The sequence below is a fragment of the Primulina tabacum genome, chromosome 9 (genome assembly GCF_025594145.1).
Source record: "Primulina tabacum isolate GXHZ01 chromosome 9, ASM2559414v2, whole genome shotgun sequence".
NCBI lineage: Eukaryota > Viridiplantae > Streptophyta > Magnoliopsida > Lamiales > Gesneriaceae > Primulina > Primulina tabacum.
This window is the reverse complement of record NC_134558.1, coordinates 15376097-15382782: the sequence shown is the minus strand read 5'-3', so window position 1 is coordinate 15382782 and position 6686 is coordinate 15376097. Positions and strand designations below refer to the sequence as shown.

Here is a 6686-nt window from a genome sequence, read left to right as displayed (position 1 = left end):
TGCATATAAATAGTAGTGTGATTGTGGCTCACAATTTTCCTCTGGTTTTACGTCCAGAAACGGCTTCAACGCCTTCTATGAGTCGAGGATATGCTTCCCATCCAATTTTCTTATAAATTGGCAAACAGGGTCTTTTTTAGTCGAATTCCCAAGACTATGACGCTCATCTTGGAATTGTTTCCATAAACGGAGAAGTTCAATATGCACATGTCCACTAGAATGCGTCTCAAGAGTCAATAAGATGTTATCTAAAGACTCCTTACTCAGCCCATTCTTAATGAAACCAATTTTATCTTCTCTGTTATTGGAAACGCATCCCAAAGATCTGCATCGTTTGTCACAAGTCTCTCTTGCACACTTATGACAAACCCCTAAACTTTTGGCCCTTCGTTTTTTCGCATAAGTGCTTTTTCCTAATCCAGGCAAATACCGAATGAGCAATGATTGTGGAACTTCTCCTCCAAATTGGACCTTAGCTTCTATTACAAGACGAATATCTTCTGAAATTCCTTTTTTCATTAACAATCTCAATCTTTCACACCTTCCTGCATAAATTTTTCTTAGAACATTTTCAGAAACAGAGGGAAAATATTTACAAATTTTTGAGAGAATTTCATCCATTTTGAAAAGAAAAGAAATGATTTTTTTTTATTTTTGTATCAGCAATTGTGGGAAACTGATTTAACCGACTATGAGAGTCACGGAGTATCGTTATCCGCCATTTAACCGGGAAAATAAAAATATTAAGAAAACCTGAAATAAAAACAAACAAACTTAAATGCAACAAAAAAAAATCAAGGATCAGAAAGGGAAATAAACTCTTCTTGAAAGATTTCATTTTCTAAAAATTGTTTAAGCCTTTGTCCATTTACTTTAAAAATATCACCATTTTTAGGATTTTCAATATCCACAGCTCCATAAGTATACACATGCTTTACAACATATGGGCCTGTCCATCTTGATCGTAATTTTCCTGGGAATATGTGAAGTCGAGAATTATAAAGCAAAACTTTTTTACCAATTTCAAAGATTTTCTAAGAATTGTTTTATCATGAAATGATTTGATTTTTGCTTTATAAATCCTTGAATTCTCATACGCGTCATTTCTGAGTTCATCAAGTTCATTAAGTTGCAATTTACGCAATTTGTTGGCATCATCCATGCTTGAATTTAAAGTTTTGATCGCCCAATAAGCTTTATGTTCCAATTCCACAGGCAAATGACAATGTTTTCCATAAACCAACCTATAGGGAGACATATTCAATGATGTTTTAAAAGCTATTCGATATGCCCAAAGTGCATCATTAAGTCGCAGAGACCAATCTTTTCTATTTGAGTTAACAGTTTTTTCCAAAATTTGCTTTATCTCCCTATTAGCTAATTCAACTTGTCCATTTGTTTGAGGATGATAAGGAGTAGTTACTTTATGAGTAATACCATATTTTTTCATTAATGAAGCAAATGGTTTATTAACAAAGTGAGTTCCCCCATCACTTATCATGGCTCGAGGAATTCCAAATCTACTAAAAATTTTTTCTTTTAAAAATTTGATGACGATTTTATGATCATTTTTTCGACATGGAATTGCCTCTATCCATTTGGAAACATAATCAACTGCAACTAAAATATACAAGTATCCAAACGACGATGGAAAAGGTCCCATAAAATCAATTCCCCAACAGTCAAAGATATCAATTTCAATGATAGGATTCAAAGGCATCATGTTTCTTTTTGAAATCGCACCCAATTTTTGACAATTTTCACAGATCTTGCAGATTTCGTGGGTGTATTTAAACAAAGTGGGCCAATAAAATCCACACTGCAAGATTTTTGCAGCCGTTTTCTTTGAAGAAAAATGTCCTCCGCATGCTTCTGAATGACAAAATTTAATGACACTACTTACCTCATTGTCGGGTATGCAACGTCGAAAAATTTGATCTGGACAATACTTGAACAGATACGGATCATCCCAATAAAAGTTTTTTACCTCATTCAAAAATTTTCTTTTATCTTAGGAACTCCATTGCGGTGGCATTTTTCCTGTCACAAGAAAATTTACTATGTTAGCAAACCAAGGTGTAGTAGTAACTGAAAATAGATGTTCAACAGGAAAATTATCGTTAATTGGTGTCATTTCACAAGATGATCCTGTTACTAGTCTCGATAAATGATCGGCTACGACATTCTCGGTTCCTTTTTTATCTTTGATCACAATGTCAAATTCTTGGAGTAACAAAATCCATCGTATCAGTCGTGGCTTTGCATCCTGTTTGGTCAACAAATATCTAATAGCAGAATGATCAGTAAACGCAATAGTCGTTGATCCAATCAAATAAGAACGAAATTTATCAAATGCAAATATTACAGCAAGTAGTTCTTTTTCAGTTGTGGAGTAATTCATTTGAGCATTGTTTAAAGTTCTACTTGCATAATATATCACATAAGGCTTACCGTTTCTTCTTTGACCCAGTACTGCACCGACTGCATAATCACTCGCATCGCATATGATTTCAAATGGTAAAGACCAATCAGGAGGTTGCATGATAGGAGCTGATGTTAAATGTCGAATAATTTTATCAAAAGCATTTTGACATTCTTGAGTCCACTCAAATGCAGTGTCTTTTGTTAAGAGGTTACAAATGGGTTTAGAGATTAAACTAAAGTCCTTTATAAACCTCCTATAAAATCCAGCATGTCCCAAAAATGAGCGAATTTCTTTAATGGTTTTTGGAGGGGGTAAATTGGCAATGACATCAACTTTTGCTTTATCAACTTCAATTCCATGAGATGACACGACATGTCCCAAAACAATTCCAGAAGTAATCATGTAATGACATTTTTCCCAATTTAAAATAAGACCTTTTTCCTCGCATCTTCTTAAAACTTTTTCCAAATTTTCAAGACAATTATCAAATGTATTCCCAAAGACAGTTAAATCATCCATGAAATTTCCAAACAGTTTTCAACCATGTCGTAAAAAATGCTTAGCATACATCTTTGAAATGTTGCTGGGGCATTGCATTAACCAAATGACATCCTTCTGAATGCAAATGTTCCAAAAGGACATGTGAATGTAGTTTTTTCTTGATCTTCGAGTGCAATGGGAATTTGATAATAACCTGAATATCCATCAAGAAAACAGTAGTATGGATGACCTGCTACTCTTTCTAAAATTTGATCCAAAAATGGTAATGGAAAATGATCTTTTCTAGAGGCGTCATTTAATTTTCTATAATCAATACACATCCGCCAACTAGATGGGATTCGACTTGTTAACAACTCACCTTTTTCATTTTTTATCACTGTGATGCCAGATTTTTTTGGAACTACTTGTGTTGGGCTTACCCACTTACTATCAGACATAGGGTAGATAATCACAACATCGAGTAGTTTGAGAACTTCAGCTTTCACAACATCTTTCATGTGTGGATTTAATCTCCTTTGTGGTTGTTGAGATGTTTTAGCATTTTCTTCTAAATGAATTTTGTGTGTGCAAATTAGTGGATTAATGCCCTTGAGATCTTTTAGTGTCCAACCAATTGCATTTTTATGTCTTTTAAGCATATCAACTAATTTACCTTCTTGATCACTTTCTAGTTGGAAGAAATTACCATCGGATATGTTTCATCTTCTCCAAGAAATGCATACTTCAATTCTTCTGGCAAGGGTTTTAACTCCAATATGGGTGGTTCGTCTTTGTTCTCATATTTTGCCTCAAATTCTTTTTCTGATCCTGGTAATGAGTGATAGCTGATAAAATCATCAAGATCAATTTCAATATTTTCTTTAACAGTTTCAATTGAACAAATATCTAATTGATCACGAGTACTCCCTTCTTGAATGTTTTCTTCCACAAGAGTTTCAATAAGATTTTCATCTTCACTTTCATCTCCTTTGTCATGTGGTTGCTTACAAAGATTAAAAACATTGAGCTCCAAGGTCATGTTACCAAATGACAACTTCATTATTCCATTCCTGCAATTTATAAGGGCATTAGAAGTTGCTAAAAATGGACGACCTAAAATTACAGGAATTGCATTACAAGCTTCAATAGGTTGTGTATCTAAAACTATGAAATCGACAGGATATACAAAGTTATCAACTTGGACCAACACGTCTTCTACCATACCTCTTAGCACTTTAACAGATCTATCAGCAAGTAAAAGTGTTACCGAAGTAGGTTTTAACTCGCCTAGATTGAGTTCTTGATAAACTGAATATGGAAGTAAATTCACACTAGCTCCAAGGTCAAGCAATGCTTTTTTAATTTTTCGTTCTCCAATAATACAAGAAATAGTAGGACAACCTGGGTCTTTGTATTTCAAAGTATTATTATTTTGAATGATTGCACTTACTTGTTCGGCTAAAAATGCTTTCTTTTTCACATTCAATTTTCTTTTCACAGTGCACAAGTCTTTCAAAAATTTGACATATGATGGTACCTGTTTTATTGCATCTAATAAAGGAATATTAACTTTTACTTGTTTAAAAATATCATATATATCAGAATTCAAATTTGATTTTTTTGTATTTTTCAATGCATGAGGGAATGGTGGTGACACTGTCTGTTGAACCTCCTCTTCGCAAGTTATGGGTTCCACTTCCTTACCCTTTGAAGTTGATTTATCATCATCTTCACAAGGTTCAAGAATGGATTTTTCCACAACCTTACCACTTCGAAGGGTAATAACAGATTTTACCTGATCCATCGGTTGAGTTCCAGAAGTTCCAGTTTGTGAATGATGATCCTTGGGATTAGGCAGAGGTTGTGAAGGAAATTTACCTTTTTCATGAACATTAAGTGCAGATGCAAATTTAGCAAGAGTATCTTTCAAATCTGTCATGGTTTGAGCAGTTTGAATATTGATAGACTCTTGCTTTGCAATGAAAGAATTCAATGTATCTTCCAAATTTCTTTTAGGTGGAGGAACATAAGGTGTATAATTTTGAAAATTTTGTTGATTTTGGAAATGTGGTTGTGAAAATTGTGCAGCATTATCATTCCTCCAACTAAAATTTGGATGATTTCGCCAACCTGGATTGTAATTTTGAGAAAATGGTTCAAAATTTGGCCTTTTGAAATTGTTCAAAACATTGGCTTGTTCATGGAGACATTCTTTAAAAGAGGGCAAAGTGGGACAATCTTTTGTAAAATGATCACTTGTATCACAGATGTGACACGCAATTTCTTGAACAGATTTTAATTGACCATTCTTTTTCAATTCAAGTGCCTCAACTTTTCTTGCCAAAGAGGTAAATCTAGCTTGAAGATCATGTTCATCTTTGAGAGTGTACATACCTCCACCAGATGTAGGAGATTGAATCTTGTTTGATGGTTCGATTGTACCTATAGTGTCCCAATTTTGAGCATTTTCAGCTAATGAATCGAGATACTCAATTGCCTCATTTGGATCTTTATCTTCAAATGTTCCATTACACATAAATTCAACCATTTGCCTATCTTTAGGTGTTAAGCCTTCATAAAATTGAGAAACAACTCTCCAAATTTCAAAACCATGATGTGGACAAAGATTAAGCAATTCTTTGTATCTATCCCAACACTGATAAAAAGTTTCTCCTTGTTTTTGAGTGAAAGTAATGATTTGCCTTTTGAAAGAATTTGTTCTATGAGATGGAAAAAACTTTTTCAAAAATTGTTGTTGCAATTCATCCCAAGTTCGAATGGATCCTGATCTAAGATTTTGTAGCCAAGTTTTAGCTTTATCTTTTAAAGAAAAAGGAAAAAGCTTAAGTCGAATGGTGTTCATGCTACAATTTAGATCATTATATGTGTTGCACACTTCTTCAAACTCTCGTAAATGCATGTATGGATTTTCAGAATCTAAGCCATGAAAATTGGGTAAAAGTTGGATAATACCAGGCTTAAAATTGAAATGAGATGCATCATGGGGAAAAACTAGACATGAAGGTGCACTAGTACGTGTAGGATTCATGTGATCTCTAAGTGTTCTTCGTCTATCATGATCATGTTGAGAATGAATTTCATCTTCAGTTTCTTGGATGGGGTCTTCCGCCATGTTTTGTAAAAATAAAGGGTTATTTCGAATGAGTCGATCACTAAGTGAACGTGACCAAATGCTCATGCAAATGCAAATGCAAAAAAAATAAAAACACACAAAAGCAATAAAAATTTAAATAAAGAAAAATAAACTATAAACAAAATTAAATAGACTTGAAATTAAATTATACTTCCCCGGCAACGCGCCAAAAACTTGTTGCGACTTTGATTGTTGCACTCCCAAGAGCAGGTTGTCTACAAGTAGTATAATTCGACTGAGTCCGAATATCATATCCACAGGGAAGCTAAGGTAATTACAAGTCCACTACAATGTCTTTTTGTTTTGTTTTTGTTTTTGTTTCTTTTTAATTTTAATTGTTTGAATCTTTAATGGGTAAATTTTAATTGTTCAAATTTTAATTTAAGTAGTTGAGATTAAAGGATCCACTCTTGGTATTTTAATAAAGTTAACATTAACGAACATTATCGAAATCCACTTAATAAAATGGTTCCAATATATTAAATAATCATATTTATATTATGTTATATATTATTATCTTATAAGTATATAATATATACCAAAACTTATAAATGTGGTCAAGTATTTATTGTGCTATATAAATTTGTAAACACTGAATCAAGGTTCCCACTTAAAATGGTTGGTAAA

General features: G+C 33.2%; 1 non-coding gene across 1 annotated transcript; it reads left to right on the top strand.

Annotated features, from left to right (window-relative positions):
* Positions 1-5511: 5511 nt before the first annotated feature.
* LOC142504691 (small nucleolar RNA R71) lies at positions 5512-5620 on the top strand. Its single transcript, XR_012804315.1, has one exon. It is a non-coding gene; the product is annotated as a small nucleolar RNA R71 (small nucleolar RNA).
* Positions 5621-6686: the final 1066 nt, after the last annotated feature.